This window comes from Moschus berezovskii, chromosome 15 (genome assembly GCF_049115385.1).
Source record: "Moschus berezovskii isolate FMDL1 chromosome 15, NW_MosBer_1.0, whole genome shotgun sequence".
Lineage (NCBI taxonomy): Eukaryota > Metazoa > Chordata > Mammalia > Artiodactyla > Moschidae > Moschus > Moschus berezovskii.
The window spans coordinates 29,563,021-29,584,181 of NC_142474.1; positions in this window are offsets into that span (position 1 = coordinate 29,563,021).

The following is a 21,161-nucleotide window of genomic DNA, read 5'->3' on the forward strand; positions in this document are numbered from 1 at the left end:
TGGGAAAGCTGGACCAGCTCAGTGGATATGAAAGTACAGGAAAATGCCCTGTAAGGTCTGGGACACCCCTCTCAGTGTGTTGGGACTGAGCGGCCATCAGAGCCTCAGATGGCCAGGATTCAGGTGCAGGCACCACTCGGCAGGCCAGCAACTTCCAGGAGCACTACGCAAAGCTTCTCTACCTCTGGGGTCATGGGTGGAGGGCAAGGGCAGGGAAAGGTGCATCCTGACCTAAGGAAGGGGCATCCAAAGGAGGGTCTGGGGGTGGCAGATACCCACTGCTTCCCAGTCATCCACAGACTCATTCACTCACGTATTCATTTGGGCATCTACAGGGCTCAGTCCTAAGCTCTGGGTGCACACATGGTTGGGACCCTGATGCAAACAGGTCTCTCCTGCTTAGGAGACTTCTGGCTGTCAGAATCAGGTGCTCGGGAGCACTCTGAGCATCAGTGTCCTCGACTGTACCCCAGAGACGAGGATGCCCACTTGGCAGGGTGGATGTGAGGATAAGATGAGATGGTGTCTTGGCATCGCGCATGCATTCATTCAGAGTTGATGCCCCAGGGAGCCAGGAGCTGGGTATGGGGTGACCTAACCAGGTGGTCACCCATCTCTCAAAGGGCATGTTGTGCAGGAGACTGTGGCTGGTGTCAGAGCTCAGGGGCTACTCCAGGGCCCTCAGTCTTCCACTTCAGTTCGAGGCTGGAGCTGGCAGGCAGGAGAGCAGGGATTCAGGGCAGGTCCTAGAGCCCAGCCTGGAGGTCCTCTGCACCAGGCGGCCTTCCTCTGATACCCAGGGACTGGGGCTGTAGAAGCAGGGCTCCAGGCCCCCAGCCCTGCCTCCCTGGATAGTTGGAGGCAAAACCCTGGCCCGGTGAGGTGCTCTCCTGGGCTTTTATCCCTGCACTGGGAGGGGCTGGAGATAAGGCATCAAAGGCTTTTGCAAATGTACCTTTAAAAGCTGGGCCTGTTCTGCCTGCTGTTTGTGTTACTAGATTGATGGATGGGGTGGGAGGGGGGTGAGGGGCACTGGCCCCCAGATAAATGGGTCACCTATTAATATGGCCCCGCAAAGGGGGGGGGGTGGGGTGGGGTGGGGGGTGGGGGGTGGGGGGTGGGGTGGGGAGGGGCTCCTGTGATGTCTGGGATTGCTGTTCCCACCCTCACTGAAGACAGACTCCTGATGGGAGTGGCTGGGGGAGGGGGCAACTGGCAGTGGGCTTGGCCTGGGCAGTTGAAAGGGTGGAGGGGGCCTGGGATTTCTTAGGGGAGGAAGAGGGTGCGGCACCCCCAACCCTCCCTCTGAATGGCCTCAAGACCAGGCACCCTATTTGGAAGATTCCTTTTGATAACGCAAGAACTTTACGGACGACCCACCTTGCAAAGCAGTAAAACACCACAAATCAGGCCAAAGTCTCTTTTTATTGTCACCTCTTGTCCCCTCCCCAGGGTAACCTCTGCTAAGGCTGACTGCGTTTCCCCCCAGATCTTTCTGTTATAACCACCTACCTATGCATTTTAATCATCTTAAAAGTGCACATTTAGTACAATCCCAGATTTGTGCAATCAACACCACTGACTCCAGAACATTTCATCATCCCCAGAGCAAGCCCCGTACCTGTTAGCCATGACTCCCCACAGACCCTGACAACAACTAAGCTGCTTTCTGCCTCTATGGATCTGCCTGTTCTGGACATTTCACATAATTGAATCACACTATATGGTCTTTGCTGTCTCACTTTCTCATTGAGCGCAGTATTTCCAAGGTTCCTCCGTATTGAAGCATGTGGCAGTACTCCTTTTCAGGGCTGAATGATATTCCATTGTATGAACAGATGTTTTGTTTATCCATTTACCTGTTGATGGACTTTTGTTTTTTTCCCCCACCTGTTAGCTACAGGGAATAATGCTGCTATGAACATTCATGGACACATGTTTTACCGATCACCTGTTTTCAGATCTCTTGGGTAAATACCTAGGACATTTAACTTTTTAACTTTTTGGGGAGCTGCCAAAAGATTCAGAATTTTAACAATGAAGTGATTTAATTGAGCAGTTGGTGAGAACCACACACAGTCTTTAGCACAGCATGTTTTACACATCCTGATGTTGGAGTCTTCTGGGGTTCTTACTGAAAACAAATGTTTATGTGTCTATTGTAGTCATGAAATGCAGGTCAAGAGCGACAGATGGTGATCAAATAGCCGGAGAGAGGTAGACTGACTAATAGGTATATAGGTGGATCGGTGGATAGAGAGAGAGATGGATGGATGGATGGATGATATTAATAGATGGATTGATGGATGGATGGATAAATGGATAGATAGATGGATGGATGGATACATCAATGGATGATGGATAGATCAATGGATGGATGATATTAATAGATGGATGGATGATGAATGGATGGATGATATTAATAGATGGATGGATGGATGATGTTCAGGCTGGTATGGAGATTGGGAGTCAGCAGATTGAAGGTGAGACCAGAGACTCTTGTTTTAGCAAGCTCTTAGGTGGTTTGTAGGATCAGGCTAGTCTTCATTCCATCTTGACAGCTTCAGGGCATTCCTTCACATGAGTGACCTCACTGAATTTAGCCATTTCTACTCTTAGACTGTTGCTTCCATTTCTTTAAAACATTTTTTTTTCCTCCTCCCCATAGCAAGTGAGACCTTCATTCTCTGACGAGGGATCTAACCTGCGCCCCCTGCATTGTAAGGCAGAGTATCAACCTTTGGACCCCCAGGGAAGTCCCACCATGTCACTTCCATTTCTGGGGTTTGTTTTATTTTTCACCTGCGACAGAGTGCTGGAGGGCAACTGATTCTTGCAGAAAGATGAGAAGTGGAGTCTCAGGGTGGGATCCACCCCGGCTTATTCCAGGGCAGAGGACTGTGCCAGTCCTGAGCTGAGTCATGCAGGAGACCAGGTGAAGGATCCAGGTTGGCCTGTGGAGTCTGGACAGGGGCCTGGTGGAGAGCAAGGGGCAGGAGAAGAGGGCTGTCCGTGTGGCCGGAGTCCCTACGAGGGCTGAATCTGGGTGAGGAGAGAGTATAAAAATGTAAGGCAGCACTAAAAGCTTAGCAATCAAGAGACATAATGTACATTGCTGGGTTTTGATTTTTAAAATTTTTATTTTAAAAACTTTTTTTAAGATTTTTTTTGATGTGGACCATTTTTAAAGTCTTCATTGACTTGCAGGTCGTTAACTGCCCTGGTGTGTGTGTGAAGGCCTACGCAGTCTCATCTCCTCTGTAGCTTCCCAGACCCTCCACCAACGCTGAGACGGCGTTCCCAGACAGACCTTCCTTCCCCTTGTCCTTCTATGAACACCGCCCCTGGGGCCCCTGTCCCTAAACCCCAGCAGCCACTGACCTGTTCTCCATTTCTAGAATCTGTCATTCCCCCAATACTCTATGGGATCATACTCTGTGTGCCCTTTGGGGACTGGTGTTTGTATCCATCTTTTTTTTTTGGACTTTTTATTTTGTATTAGGGTATAGCTACCGTCATTTTTTTTTTTTAAAGATTTTGATTTGATGTGGACCTTTTTTTAAAAGTCTTTATTGAAATTGTTACAATATTGTTTATGGTGTTATTTTTTGGGGGGGAGTTGGCCTCAAGGCACGTGGGATCCTGGTTCCCCAATCAGGCATTGAACCCATACCCCCAGCATTTGAAGGCAAAATCTTAACCATGAGACCACCAGGGAAGTCCTCTCTTGATATTGTCTTTTTAAATATATACGTATTTTCAATTTGCTATTTTATTTATTTTTGGCTATGCTAGGTCTTTGTTGCTGTGAGGGCGAGCGGGGGCTACAGCTCCCAGGTTCTAGAGCACAGGCTCAGTAGCTGTGGTGCACAGGCTTAGCTGTCCCACGGCACGTGGGATCTTGGCATATCAGGGATTGAGCCTATGTCCCTTGTGTTGTCAGGAAGACTCTTAACCACTGAGCCACCAAGGAAGCCCCAATATTGTCTTTTGTAGAACGGATGTTTTCAGTTTTGATGAAGCTCAGCCTATCAGTTTTCTCTTTTATGGACTGTGCCTTTGGTGCTGTATCTGAAAAGGCATCATTGTGCCCATGTCACCTAGGTTTTTTTCTGTGTTATCTTCTAGGAGTTTCATAGTTTGCACTTTACATTTAGGTCTGTGATGCATTTGAGTTCATTCCTGTGACGGGTGTAAGGTCTGCATCTAGATTCGTCTTTTGCTGGTGGAGGGGTGTCCAGTGGTTCCAGCACCATTTGTTGAAGAGACTGTCTTTGCTCTGTTGTGTTGCTTTGCTCCTTTGTTCAAGATCAGTTGACTGTTTATGGGGGTCTGTTTCTGGGCTCTCTGCTTTGTTCCGTTGATCTGTCTGTTCTTTCCCCGAACCACTCTGTCTTCATTACTGTAGCATTTTAGTAAGTCCTGAAGCCGGGTAATCACTCCTCCAGCTTTGTTCTTCTCTTTCAAACATTTTAAATATTCAGTTATTTGTTTGGTTGTGTCAGGTCTCAGCTGCAGCTTGCAGGATCATCCCTTGTCAATGCAGTGTGCAAATCTTAGTTGCAACATGTGGGGTCTTAGGTTTCTAACCAGGTATCCAACCCCAGCCCCTGCATTGGGAGTGCTGAGTCTTCACAACTGGACCACCAGGGAAGTCCCTTCTCCTTCAATGTCGTGTGGATCATTCTGGGTCTTTTGCCTCCTCTCCATGTGAACTTTGGGATCCGTTTGTTGGTATCCACAGAGCAACTTGCTAGGATCTTGGTTGGGATTTCACTGAATCTTCCACACCCTCCTGAAACAGCCTTTGCTGGCCTTGGGGTAAGGGCTTTGAGGAGCGCAGAGGGGCTTGGGGCTAAACCTGATGTGCCTTGCATTGTCACCTACCTCAGCTCCATTTTGGGGACAATGGGGGTGTCTGAGGTATCTGTCTCCTGGTGGATTTGATGTGAGAACGCCCACGTGGGAGACCCAGGCGGTGCCGGGCCTGCTGAGTCCTTGCAAATGGGCACTTTTTTTTAAAACAAAGTTTATATGTGTATTTATGGCTGTGTCGGGTCTTAGTTGTAGCATGTGCGATCTTTCTGTTGCAGTGCTCGGTCTTCCCTCCAGCTGTGGTGCATGGGCTCAGTAGCTGCAACACTCAGGCTTAGTTGCCCAGAGGCATCTGAAATCTTAGTCCCCAGACCGGAGATCAAACCTGTGTCCCCTTCATTGCAAGGCAGATTCTTAACCACTGGACCACCAGGCAAGTCCTCTCAAACGTGCAGTCTTGAGAGTTCTTTGTTAGTTGCCATTTTGGAGGTCAGCGGCTGAGGAGGGCACTGACCCCTCAGCCTTGCAGCCAGATGACACATAGGCTTAGGGAGCAGGGCTGTCAGTGAATGTGGCTTTGTCCCTGGACATGGCATCCTGGTCACTAGGGCTGTGATGGCCGCCCGGAGCCCAGCCAGCAGTTCTTGGCCTCTTCGCCTGACTCCAGGAAGCTTAAAACTTGTTTTTCTGCTTCCTTGTCCCCAGATATAAACAGCCCAGACCACAGTGGCTGTGCTCTCGGGCACTGCATGTCTGAGCAGAGTGGCCCTGGCTTCCTGGAGCTGCGGGAATTTATGGGCACACGTAGTGGGGACTGGAAGTCACACCCAGTCAGGGTGGCTTGATCTGGGGTTTTAGGAGAGGAGGCAGGGGTGAGGAGGTGTCTGTGATGAGAGTGACCCTAGGCCTGAGCTGGGCTGTCCACTGGCACCTCACAGATAATAAAACTGCATCTTCCTGCAGTGCTCGGGGAGGGGGGGTCGGGGTTGGGGAGGCGGGGCCCTGTGGACCAGGATGTTGTAATGGTGCCTCGTGGCCCAGAGTGTGATGTCAGAAAGCCATGGCCCATGTGCCACGGATCCCACACACATCATAAAGATACATTAATGGGCCATGTGTCTTTACAGAAATACTGATATTGTTGTTTTACGAGAAATGAGAGCTGAAAATATTAAAAGTCAGAACGTTAGGGCCTTTAAAAGAAAGTTAAATGATGAGGATGTGGGAACGGAGCTCACAAACTCTGTCCCTGCTGGTCTCAGCATCCTGGGGGTGAGGGGCCTGTGATGGACGTCCAAAGTCTCCAGCAGCCCCCTGTGAGCTGTGGACACTCTAGGAGCCTCCTCCTTGGGAGGTTTGGGGGTTACGTGTTAGGATGAGGGGTGCTGGGTTCGTCCAAGCATTCACAGGCCAGGCCTGGGAGAGGGGCCACAGCATGTCCAGGGCTGAAGCCTGGGAGCAGCAACTGGGCCTCCCATCAGCCTGGTCCCCTGACTCTGGGAGCGGCTGGAATGTACTGAGGATTTCCTTTCACCCCAGTTCTTCCCAGAAAGGGGATTTTTCTGGCTCCCCATCAGAGGGCACATGTTCTGGGGTCAGAATTTAAGCCTTTATTTTATGGTTTGAAGAGCTTGAACGATCCTCTACAAATGAGCAGATTAGGGGGTCTGAAGGGACCGTGATGGTGGAAGTCGGAGTGGCTGTCCCACACCCTTGAGTGGGCTGTCATTCCTGTCAGGCGCTGAGAGCTCACGAGGACATGTGATGGGCTATCAGGTGAATCGATTCTCTCGTCCAGTGGTGCTTCTGTACCTGCTGCACTCCCCGGGGTTTGCCGGTCTTCGGGGTATTTGAGCTCTGCCGCCTATGTATGTGTTCCCAGAACACTGCACACCCAGGGTTAGACTCTTCCAAAGCTTTGATCAGGCTTTATTTTAATTTTTTAAATTAAAGTGAAATTCCCACGATCTAAAATTAGCCATTTTAAAGCAAACAATTTGGGAGCATTTAGTACCTTCACAACGCTGTGTGACCATCATCTCTGTCTAGTTCTAAAACATTTCTATTTCCCCAAAAGGAGACCCTGTATCCATCAAGCCTTCACCCCCTATTCTCTTCCCCCGGCTCCTGGTGACCACCGACCCGCTGTCTGTCTCAATGGACGTTCTGTGTAAACGGGGTCCTACGATACATGGTAGCCCACGTCTGGCTGCATTCACTCAGCGTTGTGTTACTAAGACTCATCCAGGAGGGAGCCGGTGTGGTTCTTTGTTCCCTTTCGTGACCGACTGAGGTCCATTGTGTGGATGGGCCATATCTTGTTGATCCATCATCCTGTGATGGACACAGGCTGTTCCCTCCTGCGGCTACTGTGAGCAGCGCTGCCGTGACTGCTGGTACATGTGTATCCACGTTCCTGTCGCCTGTCTTTCCCAGTCTCTAGCCCACATTCGGCACCAGAGGTGAGCACAGTCACACAGTGGGTAACCTCTGCTGGTCAAAGTCACACGTGTGAGAGGCACCCACCGGGTCCCTTTGCAGTGGTCACTCTGCTTGCTGAGAGAGTTCCCTTGAGTCGGTGGACTACACTAGTTTATCTGCTCTCCTGTTGATGCACTTTTCTGAGTTGAGCTGCTGTTTGTGTGCTCCTTTTGTGTGAATGTTGGTCTTCCTTTCTATGGGCAAATACGCAGGAGTAGATGGATGGTGGTTAACATGGCATCTACTTGACTGTAGGAAGCAGCCACACTGCTTTCTACAGTGGCTGCTCCATCTGCATTCTGGCCAGCAGGTATGAGAGTCCAGCTGCTCCAGTCTTTTCCAACACAGAGCTGTCAGTACTCTAAATTTTAGCCATTCTCAGGGGGTATTGATTCTGCTTTGAAGCTAGGACAACTGAAGCTCAGAGAGGTGAAGTGAGCTGTCCAGGGTCCCGTGCGGAGTAGTCAGAGGCTTGGAGTTCGCCTGTGACTATGCCCAGACTCCTAGTCCCAAACCATGTGGCCTGTGCCGGCACCCCTGTCCTGGAACAGACAGCAAAGGCCTCCAGAGAAAGGTCCATCCAGTGACTGATAAGTGGACACTTCAAAATCTGGAGAGACAAGCAGGACAGTGTTCTTACCCCTAGACAGACGGGGGGCCAGCCCAGTGGGAGAGACCCCTCGAAGCTTCAGTAATAGTAATATAGTCATATTAGGCTTCCTTTAATAAACCCCTAGAGGTGGGGATGGTAAGACTCCTTCCTCCCTTGAACCTGAGGCTGGTGGGTGGCCAGGGGGACAGACAGAAAGTTCCCTGACCTTGAGAGGCAGTGGGAGTCCCCAGAGCAGGGTGGGATGCTATGCTCCTGGGACCCTCCCTCACCCAGGCAGGGCCGGCCTGGGGCTGAGGCCTGTGTGGTCCCCACATCCTATGTTGCTTTCCCAAACACGCACAGTTACATAAACCGTGATAACACTTCATAAACATTTTTCTAACATGCGGAATGTTTGACATGAATTTCAGCTATTTTAGAACTAATAAACAATTGTCAATGTCACGGCCGACACGAAGCAGAAGCCGCAGAGCTTTATGGAAGATCAAAGGCGGGAGGGACGACCTCCTCTTCAGAGGAGAAGAGGACACAGAGTAGCCCGTCCTGGTCCTTCCGAAGGCGGGGCCTTCCAAGCAAGCCCGGATCTGGGCAGACGCGGCTCCGGGGCCTCTTCCCACCGGGCGGGCCCCTCGGGTTCCTGGCTTCCAGATGCTCATTAGGACTCACCGCTGTCGTCTGCGCCTGTCCAGGGAGGGCCATCGGGGTGGAGTGTGCTGGTCAGTGAGCAACAGCAAGCTGTCGGGCGCCTCGCCAGCTGCCCAGCCTCGGGGCCCACGACTGGCGCCAGGGAGCTGGCCGGCGGAGGCCCAGCGCTGCTCCGGAGATGTGCTGAGTTCGTGAGGGGCCCCGGGCGTCAGGACACCCTGCTCCGGGTCTTCCTAGGGGGCACCTGGACCTCCTTCATCACTGGTACCGCGATGCGGCTGGGGGCTGGAGAGGGTGCCTGGCCAGAGCGAGGGCCCCTCAGAGGCAGCCCCATCCTCGGGCTCAGCACCCAGGAGTCTGAGGGGACCATGTGGGATATGTGGGAGCAGGTGCATGGGGTCCCCTGGAATCACTGAGGCCCCATCCTTACAGGGCAGCTTGACAGAGCCAGGTGTTCCACCTGCTTTCGTGTGAGCCCTGGGGAGATGTGACGGATGCCTCTCGCCCCCCAGGCCCTCGGAGCTCAGGCCGGCTGAACACAAGAGTGAGGGAAGGAGGCCACTGCACTGATTGCTTCTCAGCTTTGGGGACCCCTCTCCCCAAGGCCTAGGGACTTGTGGATCTGGGGTCACAGGTGGGGCATCTCATTTGCTCCCCCAGGTTGTGTGGTGGGTATCCTGCTCAGCCTTCCCATGCTTGGCATTTAGATCCTTCTTTGTCCTGGTTTCGTTGGTCCTTGAGTGGGGTTCGAAGGCCGCCTGATCTCCTGCTCTGAGCACAGAAGAGCAGAAGCCCCCGTAATGGAAGTTTGAGGCCCTTGCCTCCCCCTGCCCCTGCAACCCCCACCTCATTCGCAGGAGAAGCTGGAGCCCTTGACTGGCCAGCCTCTGCCCTCCTTCCCTCTTTCTCCCCCAGCTGGGTGCCAGCCTCAGGGCCTTTGTGCCTGCTTCCCCCCAACGCTGTCGGTGTTGCTCCCACTGGAGTATCCGCTCCAGGAGATGAGGGGCCCGGCCTCCCCCAGGCCGCCTCTCCAGAGCTTGGCAGCTATTGAGGGTGAACTCTGACCCCCACGAGGTCCTGACCTTGGAACCTGTGTGTGGCCTCCTTTGCAAATAGGATCTTTGCAGGAGTGATCCAGTAGAGATGAGGTCACAAGGTGGCCTTGATCCAATGACCGGTGTCCTTAAAAGAGGACATCCACGAGAGACACGGGGAGAAGCTGCGTGCTGACAGAGGTGGAGAATGGACTAATGGGGCCACAAGCCCAGGGGCGCAGGGGCTGACTGCAGTGCCAGGAGCAAGGAGGGGCTGGAAGCATCCTCCCCTGGAGCCTCTGGAGGGGGCGCAGCCTGCTGACCCCCCAGTTTCAGACTTGTCGCCGTAGGCTGTGAGAAAGTGGGCTCCTGTTGCCGTCAGACCCCCCGGTTTATAATCCTTCGCTTCAGCCGCCTGGGACACTAGCACCCACAAGATGGCCACTTGTAAACACGACTGGCTGGTTGAGTAACTGAGGAATCATCTCCTCCACCGGTGCTGATCCAGGCTGACCTCTCTGCCTGGGGGCTGCCCAGGTCCTGTCCCCTTGGGCACAGACTGTGTGTCCTCTCCAGGCTGGCCAGTCTCACCCCCGCTGCCTCCCTCTGACCCCAGAATCCTCAGGCCATCCCAACCCAGTGCAGCCAGGCCTTCCTGAGCACATGGCTGAATACCTGGGACCTCCTCCCCCTGGGTTCCTGCTAATCCTCGTGAACCAAGGGGCGGGGGGGCGGAGGGGCCAGCACAGCCCGTTTCCAGGGTCCAGAGGCTGACGAGTGGACCCTCACACCTGGGATTCGTGATTACTCAGGACGGTGGCAAAACTCAGCCAGGCTCAGGGGTTTCAGAGAGACGGCTCTGTTGTCAGCAGCCCTTTCTCTGGTCTGGTAGCTACTGCTCCTGTGATGTGGGGAGGGGCCCTGTGGGTCATTACTGGCAGCACCGGTCATCACAGTTCTGCTGGCTGACTTTTGGTCCTACACATCTGAGAGCCTGACTGGAGGGGAGGCACTGGGCTGCCGGGAGGGGCCAGGCCTCCCCAGGGCCCCCCATTCCTATCCACAGTGCCCCAGAGTCTGTCGCAGGTTGATCCTGCCCAGAGGCCTCCCAAAGGTGCCCACTGTGTGAATGCACTTTGCCTGGAGCCTAGTGGATGGTAAGGTGGGGGAGGCCAGGGGAAAGGCAGAGGTGCGCTCTCACTGGGGGCCTTGGCCATGTCACCAGGACCCCTTGGCCTCTGTGCCCTTGCGTATGGAATGGGGTTGCCAGGAGGGAAAATGGGTAGTGCGGGTGATGTGGCTGCCACGTGGACTCACAGGCCCTCGTGTCCCCTCCCCCTGCCACCTCATCCCCCAGAACGTGGCCCACGCTTCAGCCCCAGGAACGCAGACAGAGATGTGGGGTCAGACGAACGCCTCACTTGGCAGCTTGGTGTTTTGTACCAAGTGGAGCAACCAGGAGACATCCCCAGGTGGCCAGCCCCCTGCTGTGCTCTGTCCATCCCCCATAGCCTGAGGGGAGGGGGCTTCTGCTGTCTGCAGGAAACAGCAGGGCTGCTCAGAGGCACAGAGAGGTTAAGTGACTTGCCCAAGGCTGTGCAGCCAGCATGTGCAGGCCTGGGATGGACCCACGGGGTGTGGCCAGGGTCCTCACTCCTGACCAGCCTGCATCTGCCCCTCCCTGATGCCGTGGTACGTGCAGGGAGGGAGTTGTGCAGCCAGGTTTCACCCCTGGATGTTTGGAGGATATGTGGGGCCAGTGCTGATGGTCCGTGCTGACCACTATCCAGTTGCTGGCCCCGTTGGTAAGTCATGTGCTGGGCCCGGGCTGCAAGACCTGGTGACTGTGTGGGACAGAGCATAGGTGCTTCCCTGGGGGCCCTGAGGACCTCCCTCTGTTCATCCCTCCCACTGATCAGCCTTCATCCTCATCCTCTTTGCAAACCAGTTGTTCCGTCCTATGTTGGTGTAAGAACTTTGTGAGGGACCTATGGCCCATTTCTGAAGCCCGGAGCTGGCTAAGGCCCTGGGGAGGCTGCCACCCCCTCGGTGGGGGCACATCTGACTCTGGCTCCTGGTTTGGACCTCCCTGGGCAAGCCCTGGGCCACGTCCTGTGGTTGTGACTGGCCACTGTTTGCAGAAACGGACCCAGTGGGAATGAAGGAGCCGTCCTCTCATCAGCTGGGTCTCTGGCCACCCTGTTGTCATCGGAAAATCTGAGTCTCCCCTCCCCTGGCCGCTGGCTCCGCGTCAGATCCCTTCCTTCCCGGGGGCATCAGCAGACACCTCTGCCTGGCAGCAGAGCTGGCACCACCTCCACCCCACCCAGGTGGCTGGACCCTTCTGGGGTGTTCGCCAGGAGGCTGAATGGAAAACCCACCCCATCTGTCATTGACAAGGGGACGTGGAGGGGTGCTGTGCCTGGGGTTTCTGGCCTCGGCAAACGCTGTTTCAATCTTCCTCTTCAGGGAGGAAAATAACTGCGGAGTCCGACTGGCCAGGGTTTGGGATGGAGCAAGGCCACCTCAAGATTCTGCCTCACTGAGTGTCATGGAGGGGACCAAGGGGCCCTGGTTCCCTTCCCTCTCCTCCCCAACTTCTCCAGGAGTGGGGCAGGGCCAGCTCTCCCATACCTCCAGGAGGTGGGCAGGGCCAGCTCTCCCACACCTCCAAGAGTGGGGCAGGGCCAGCTCTCCCACACCCCCACGAGGGGGGCAGGGCCAGCTCTCCCACACCCCCAGGAGGGGGGCAGGGTCAGCTCTCCCCTCCTGCACCTGGTTTGAAGCTGGTAGAGAACTGAGCTAGGTCAGGAAGAGACAGTGCTGGGACAGCTGTCTTGAGTGTAGCCTTGGTTCCCAGACTTTGTCCCAACCCCGGGACCCGACAGATCAGGTTCCTTGGAAGCAGAGTCTGAGACGAGACCCCTGTGCAGTGACTCCCTGGGAGGGTTCTCAGGGAGAGGTGGTGGGATGCAGGGTGGGGCTGGGGACATCGAACAAGGAGGTGGTATCAGCCAGGAGGTGGTCTCAACGGGAGACCAGCTTCAGCCTGCTCCCGGCGAGGGGGTGGTGGTGGTAGTGATGGTGGTAATTGAGGGCCCTCTGGAGCAGGAAATGCCCAGAGTCACTCCCCTGCCTCTGTCTGTCTATCTTGAGCCATGGCTGCCCCTGCATGGTGGGCATCTGTCCCCAGGGATCTCCTGGTCCCCCACTGCCCAGGGCCATTCTCTGGAGTGGGGGCGGCTGTGAGCTGATGTGGTCACTGCTCTGAGCCATTGGGAGATGGGCGGTCCACCATCATGCCTGCCCTTCCACCTTCTGCAACCACGCTCCAACCCTGTGTGGGAAGTGGTGGGGTCAGCCCTTCAACCCACGTCCATCACTGGTGCCTGGGCCGCTGCCTGGAGGGGCCCAGAGAAGAACCAGCAACTCAGGATTCATTTCCTTGGGACGGGCCCAGGGACTCTTCCCATGAGAAGGGTCTCTACTGCTTCCCTTGAACCCGAATGGGCTTGTCTGGGACACACACTGCGGGAGTGATGTGTGCACAGCCCTGCCTGCCCCTGGGCTCATCCCCTCACAGTCGTCACCCTGCCCTGATGTCCTTCCTGGCCGCCACAGGGGTGCGCATCCTCCAGTCCAATGTCCCCACCTGATGCTCCCTTGCCTGAGCCCAGTGGCCTGGGAAGGTCCCAGCACCCACAGTCTCCTCCACTGGGCACCAGCTGCTGCCTGAATGCTCTGTTCATTGGAATGCTGCCCTTTGGTTTATGGCTGTTTTTCTCTTCTCTGGGACCTTTGCACTGGGATCCCCATGCACCCCGCTTGTGGCAGATGTCTCTAGGGCCATTAACCCCCGCTGCCCCACCCAGGGTGCTGGGACGTGGGCTACCCTTCCTTGACCACCTGGCTTTTCTTAACTGACCCCTGCCTGTCCTGGTGTCGGAGGAGGCCTGGGCCTCTGTGATCTGGGCCCTGCAGCCCCTGTGTTCCCTACCTTTCCATCTGGGGCAGGTCTGTGCCCCGGGAGCCCGGCAGCCTCTGAATTTCTCTGAAGAGGCTGTGGCACTTGCTGGTGTGTCCCTGGGGGACTGACAGTACCCAATGTTGTTCTGGGCCCCAGGTGCAGATATGGCCACACCAGGAGCCTACAGGACCCCAGTGGAGACAGTCTAGGGAGCAGGCAGACCAGAGCCCAGGCCGGGAGTGTGAGAGTGGGGAGGTGGGAGATGAGGCCTCCGGCAGGGGTCTGTGAGGAGGAGGCAAGCAGAGGCTGGAGGGCGGGTAAGTGTGGTGCTTGCTGGGCCCTGGGGAGTCACAGGGCTCTTACCTGGAGGGCTGAGCTTGGGAGGCAGATGCCAGGGAGGATCAGGAAGGCAGGGGTTGGGGACGTTCAGGTCACCTGTGTCTTGAGGGGCAGAGCCATCCGCCAGAAGTAGAGCCTCACTTAGGGGGCAGGCCAGGAAATGCTTTGGGGAAGATCAAGGATGACTCTGGGAAAGATTGAGGGAAGGAGAAGAGGGCGACAGGGGATGAAATGGTCGAATGGCATCACCCACTCAATGAAAACGAGTTTGAGCGAGCTCTGAGAGGTGGTAAAGGACAGAGAAGCCTGGTGTGCTGCAGTCCATGGGTCCGCAGAGTCGGACACAGCTGAACAACTGAACAACAAAGGAGAACTCTGGGACCCCGAGGGAACCTGAGTCAGGGCTGCTGACGGGGGCGGGGGGCGCAGGTGGGGGCAGTGGCAGGGGCTGCTCACAGGCCTGGGGGCCAGGACAGAGGGAGTCCAGGCACTGCCCTGCTCTCAGTGGCTCCAGGGAAACTCTGTTTTTTCCATTTTTCCTCTTTTTGACTGTAGCTGGATTTAACTGTAAAAAGCAATAAATCACTAATCTGGAAAAACATCCCTTGCCGTCACAAAGGACAAGGCTGTCCCCGGATGACTGACGACTCCGAATTAGCATTATTTGGTATTTATAACTTCCGCTGGACAGAACTTACTATGTTCCTGGGAAATCCTGCCTGCCCTCTGGGTATTTTTAGAACCTATTGTCATTCTGACAGGGTTCTTCTCCATATGTCTCGGTTGGGGCAGGGGGAACAGGAGCGTGAGATACGTCTGGGTCTGGAGAAAAGAGGGGTACCCAGACCACTCTCCGCAGGTCTGGCATGGGCCCTGGGCCCCCTCCATCCTCACCCGCCCAAGACTGGCCTTTATGGAATGCCTGCTGCACGCCTGTCTCGGAGCTGGGATCTGGGGGAGGCAGGAGGGGGCGAGAGGCTGGGAGCCCCTCACCTTGTTGGGGGAGCAGCCATGTGTGTGGGGGCTTGGGGAGCACCGGTGGAGTAGCTGAGTCTCAAGGAAGCTGGAGCTGGGCTGAGGCCCAGAGGGTGGGGTCCCGCAGTTGGGGCAGGGGTGGGAGTGTATAGAGGGATGGTGAGGGGGCAATGGCGTGGGCCAGGGGTGTTTCAGAGCAGCCTCTGGAGAAGACTCTTGAGAATCCCTTGGACTGCAAGTAGATCAAAGCCGTCAATCCTAAAGGAAATCAGTCCTGAATAGTCATTGGAAGGACTGAAGCTGAAGCTTCAATATTTTGGCCACCTGATGCGAAGAGCTGACTCACTGGAAAAGACCCTGATGCTGGGAAAGACTGAGGGCAGGAGGAGAAGGGGGCAACAGAGGATGAGATGGTTAGATAGTATCATTGATTCAATGGACATGAGTTTGAGCAAACTCCGGGAGATAGTGAAGGACAGGGAAGCCTGGCGTGCTGCAGTCCAGGGAGCCTCAAACAGTCGGACATGACTAAGGGCCCCAGGGAGGGCAGGCGCTTTAAGTGTCTCTTGGCCCCAGAGTGCAGAGACGTACTTCATTTGAGTATTTAATGTCCCCTCTCATTCATAAAATAAACAAGGGAGATTTATCTGCGCGTGGCCGGGGCACTCCGCAGAGTCTGGGGGCCACAGTGCAAGAAACCGCTAGGAACGAGAGCGGGGGAGTGGCCACTTCTCAGTGACCAGCAGACCGGAAGCGGGTGGCCCCGTGTTTTAGTTAGGAAGGCTCATGGGGCGGGCTGGCAGGCCTTAAATCTTTCTCCAGAAAATCCTGGCGCAGCTTGAGGAGAACCCCGATCATCAGTGGGCGGCACGTGCTGGCTCAGAGCTGTTGATTTAAGGAGGCCACTGCTTTAAGGGTTTTCTGTGTTTAGTTTAAAAGCTTCAGAGAAACCCATTACACTCTCCCTAACCACTGGGCTGTGATTTCAGGGCTCTGGGCTCTGTACTGAGGACTTGGAGGAGCTCGTAGGGGATGACTGACCCCACCCCACCATTCTGGAACCCAGCAGGGGCTCTCTTTTGGGGGGTCCTCCTCCCCCAAAGCCGTTAATCTCAGCTGATTTTGTTCCCCTGTGTCTGGGACAGACTTCCGGACTTGGTTGAGGAAATCAGACCACCCGTTGTGACCGGAGCCAAGGGTCAGTCCCGCCCCCAGCCCTTCTTCTCTCCCTTTTCCCCAGCCCTTACTCCCAGGGGTGAGAGACAGGCCAGGTGGGGCTGCCTTCAAGTTGAGGACCGTTCCTGTCCTCAACCCTCAAGCCCGAGACCTCTGGTTTCCTGGGTGGGTTAAGGTAGTGATCAGCCTCGGGGGTCTGAAGGCTGGCCTCAAGCTCACCAGTGCTCTTGGGTGACCTCTGAGTTCTGCCTGGGGGAGTCAGGAGCCCCCATCAGGGAAGCTCCCCAGTGGGGAGGTTAAAGGGCTCCTCTTGACCAACAGGCCCAGCAGTGTGAGGCCCCTCCTGACTCCTCTCACCACCAGCCCCCTAGCCCATTTTGGACTTGCTGGAAGGACTGCTGTGAGAGGGACACGGCTGGTCTTGACCCGTGGTCAGCAGTCCTGCCTGACACACACGAAAGTTATGGGGGGTATGTCCTCCAAATTCTTTGGTAGATCTCACCTGCTTCACCTGTGGCAGAGGCTCTGCCACTCCCCTTCCCCCCGTATCTGCCTTGTCTTCTGAGAGGCAGCATAGCACAGACAAGAGGGGCTGGGGAACTCCCTGGGACTCCCAGCCCCTGGTGTCACCCCAGGGACACATGGCCCAGCACAGGCCATGGGGAGAGGGGGCGGTGACTGCCAGACCCTGGGGGTGGAGAGGTCAGGGGTCAACCTCGCGCCATGTCCTCTGTCTCCATCCTGCCCCCACCTGGCCTCACTCCCCTCCTCGCACAGGTGGGCAGCCTGACTCCCTCCACGTGGCCTGTGGTGGGTATTCCTGGCCACCAGGGTCTCTGGGAGGTCAAGCCAAAAGGCCCAGCCTGTGACTGTGTTCTGAGCGCCTCTGCATATTAAAAAACAAAGAAATGCCAGAACTGAACTTGGAAATTGTGACCTCCAACCACTTGGCCCGTTTTACATGCGGGAGATATGACTCGGAAGCAATGAGGTCAGAGGCCAGAAGAGAAGCCCTCTGAGCACGGTGGGGCCTCCTGCCCTTTGCCTCCCAGAGTCGTTTCCAAGCTTCTGGGAACACAGCCTGACCAATGTCCATGGGTCTTCTGGGGTTAGACCTGCCCGCCGGGCGGCACTTTGAGTGGCCCCTTCCTTTCCTGGTCCCTGCTTATAGCTGCCCAGGCCTGAGAACATCCAGGGACATGTCAGAGCCCCCCAGCCTGCCCAGCTCCCACCCCAGGATAGGCACAGGTCTCATTTCACATCTGTATTTCTGGGGACACCCCATGCCCAGGCCCCCTACGCCTTTTGTCCCTGTTGCTGGCATCCCCAGCAGGACTGAGAGCCCCAACAGGTGACAAAAGGCAGTCAGAAGCCCATCACCCCCAGGTGGACGGATGAGCTTTATGGAGGTGACTAGTCAGCCCAGCCCCACGAGTCAGCAGGGGCCGGGCCCCTTCCTACGTGCATTCATTCCTCCATCACTGAATGTTGGCCAGTCACTGGGCTCATCGCCGGACACGGGGGAATGGATTGGACAAGGCCTCTGCTCACAGGGAAGCTGTGTTCTAGTGGGCGAGACCAGGCAAGCACAGGAATATTCAAATCTGTGGTTACGGAATGTGCAGGTGTCAGGATGGCTGTAGCACCACAGGGGAGGCACCGGGCTGGGCCCTGCCTGGATTGGTAGGGATTAGACTTTAGGATGCTCAGGCAGGAAGTGACCAGCTGGGAGGAGGCATCCTTGCCGAAAGGGGCAGCACCAGGGGCCACGGGCAGACCATCGCCTGGGAGAGATGTCTGAGGGTTTTGAGCTGGTTCCTAGGATGACCAGGCCCCCAAGGGGCCCCAGATGGCCCATGCCTGGCCTGGAGCCCCCCAGCTCCCTTCCCCTGCAGCCTCGTGCGGGTCTCTCTCAGATGCACAAGGAGGTGGTGATGTTGGTGGGCAGCGCTGAACATGGAGACCCCACGTCCCCTTCTTGGTCATTAAGAAAAACAAAGATTCAGGGAAAAAACTCTAGACTAAGCTGTAATTGTCAAATGCTCTTAGGAGGCTTACCACATATATTCCCTCCGCCATTTAACCCACCTTCTCTTGTTGTTCGGCTAGGTTGTTTCCATGACAACCCTGCCTGGTGGAGGCCTTCAGATTCTGACTGCCCAGGAAGGCTCTGTGGAGGAGGTGACATCAGGAGTCTTGACCCTTGAGGATCACACCCTGGTTAGGTGCACAGTCAGAGGGAATAGTCCATACAAAGGCCCAGAGGAGTGATGTGTTTGGAGGTCGGCGAGGGTCCCCATACCCAAGTGATGCAGGAGCTGGGAGGGGGTCCCTGAGGCCACGAGGTGGTGGTAGCTGGACCATCCATGCAGTTGTTGGGCAGTACCTGGTCCAGAGCGTTTGCAACTAAAGGGGAAACAGGCCCAGATTTGCATCATGGAAAGTCTGAGCTTCGGGCCAAGCAGCTGGGTGGGGGATGGGCTGCAGCAGTAATTGGGTGGGAGGGGGTGGACGGAGAGGAAGCCCCCCGCTGGGGGCTTTCTGGGAACCAGGGGGAGCACGGGGTGGGGTGCAGTTCTCAGGAGGTATGACACCCATTCAGGAGGTTTCTGGGGCTCTACGTGCAGGAACAGGGCTTCTTCTTGGACTGTAGGCTTGTTGGCAGTAAAGGAAGGCTGTTGGCTGGAGAAGGAAAAGTCTAGATTCCTCCGTGTGTCTTGCCCCAGAGTCCAGTGTGGAGGCCTGCTCCTGCCCCCGGCCCCCACCCAGCCTCCTCCCTCTCCCAGGCCCCAGCGCGGCCAGACGCCGTCCACCCGCGGTGCCGAGAACCCTTTATCAGATAATAAATAAGGCGGCTGGAGCCGTCCGTGTCAACATCTTGGCGGGCCTCGCGGGGCCTTGCAGGGGGGGCTGCCCCCCGTGGCTTCCACGTGGTCTTCAAGGGCCAACCCCCTTCACCCTGGCTCCAGTGGGACTGTGGGACTCACCAGCCGCCTCCTCTTTGGGGCCAGGTCAGCCCCACTGAAGTGCATGTGAGCAGAACGGGGCACTCTGGGGCCTGCAGCCTCACAGCCTAGGGATGCTAGATCTCTTTGACCTCCTTTCCCCTCTGCTGAGTAGGGGTCTACATGGGGGTTGGACACCCTGGAAGACAACCGCCCCGAGCCCTGTGAACTGCCCCCAGGCTTGTGGCAGAAGGAGGGCAGGGAGGACTGCACATCTAACGCCCTGTCCCCCGAGGCTGCGGCCTGCGTGCTTGGTGGCAGAATGTCTCGCCTAGGATGATGGTGACAGCAGCAGGTCTTGTCCAAGAAAGGCCCTTATCTGGTCAAATAAAGAGTGGGTAACCTGCATTGCTTCCTCCAAAGGACGATTTTCACGTCTTAAGAAGCATATGACATTTTCAGATGAGAGGCTTACAGAATTGGCACCCGTTATTAAAGAGCTATGTTTTTCAGTAATGAAGGGGAAACTAACTTTGGCCCCAGCTCCACCAGGAAGCTCAGGGGCTCTGGGCACAGCTGGACATGGCGGTTGGCTGCCCTGGAGGGCTGAGCTGGTACAGGCACTTGTGTAGCAGTGCTACGCCAACTAAAGGGCCCACATGTGCCTGCTTTGGGCAGGGGATATACTGCTGACCGATGGCATCAAGACTGGGGAAAGCAGGGCAAGGGGGAGCCACTGGGGATCACCACCCTGACATCCTCCTCGGGGATGTCCATCCAGGCTGGGGGGAGGAGCTGCTCTGTTTACAGACTGCCCTGGGATGCTGTCAGCCTCCCTGTTCTGCATCTGGAGTAAGGCAACAGGTTAAGAGCTTTAAGTGGGGAGAAGGGTGCTCTGAAAATGCTTTTTCTGGATCAAAACCCCCAGTGCCTCTGGGTCTTCCTGTTTCTATGCTATGCCCCCAGTTTTCCAGCTTTCCTGGCCAGTCTGATCTCCCTTCCCCAGGCACCCAGGACAGAGCGCAGCAGGGCTCAGTGGACACTTCCCATGGACGAAGGGAGCTTCCCCGGCTGGAGGAGCTGTGGCCCCCTCCACCCAGGCTCCCTGGACGCTGCTCTAGTTTGAAAGACATGGGAAATGAGGTGCGGGCAGCAGGCAGCACAGATGAAGTGGCCTTCCTTTCCGTCCTGTCGTCTGATAAGCAGCCTGGGACTGCCCACGCCTGCCAGCCTCCCCGGCTCATCCGGTTGTTTATGGCCGGCCAGGCAGAGCCGCGGGGCCGGCAGGAGGGAGGACGAGCTGCAGGAAGTGGGGTGCTAGGCGGCTATATTCAGGCTCTGGTCCTGACAGCTTCCGGGTCCTGAAGAGAGGCTGGGAGAAAGGCTTAAACTGAGACGCTCTTCCCTGAAGCTCCTCACGTCCAGAGGTGGGGGCTCGGCCTCTCCACCCCAGGTTCATCCTTAAAAATGATGAAAAAGAGGAAGAGATGGCCTGCCTTCCTCTTTGCCAAACACTCCTTCTCAGGACCTCTCTTCCTGGGGGGGGCGTCCAGCCCCCTCCTCCCTATCGCGTTCTGCTCACCGAGCTGCGGGCACCTCCAGGAAGACCGCTCAGGTTGCTCAGGGCCCTGCAGGGGCCCTGCGCCTTGTGTCACCTCTCTGAGCCGCCTGCCACTTCTTAGGTGCTTGTTCTATCATGCGGGAGGAAGGAGATCGGCTCCTGCCCTTCGGAGGGAGGAGTTGGAGACTCGCTGGTCCACACAGGGTGTGGTGCTCACTTGGAGGAGGGGTGCTCCTACCGGACCACCGAAGTGGTGGCGCTGTCACATGGTCCCCACCTGGCACTCCCCGCCACCTCCTCTGTCCGCATCACTCCTTCCCTCTGCAGGGGGATGTTTGCTGCCCCTCCCCCTCCCCTAGAGCCCCAGGCCAGGATAGGGACAGGGACTCGACTGGAGTCTGCCTGACCTCGAAGTGGTGACTTCTCAAAGTGTGGTCCCTGGGCTGCTCCACCCAGTGTCCCACCCTTGTGCTGGCAGCAACCTCAAAGGCGGCCGGTGTTCAGGGGGCCTCATCAAGTCCTTAGGAGCCCCTGGCACGACCCAGGATGGCCAGTGAGGTCCCGCAGCCCAGTCCCCAGTGACATGTTTCTGGAAGGAGAAACGACCTGA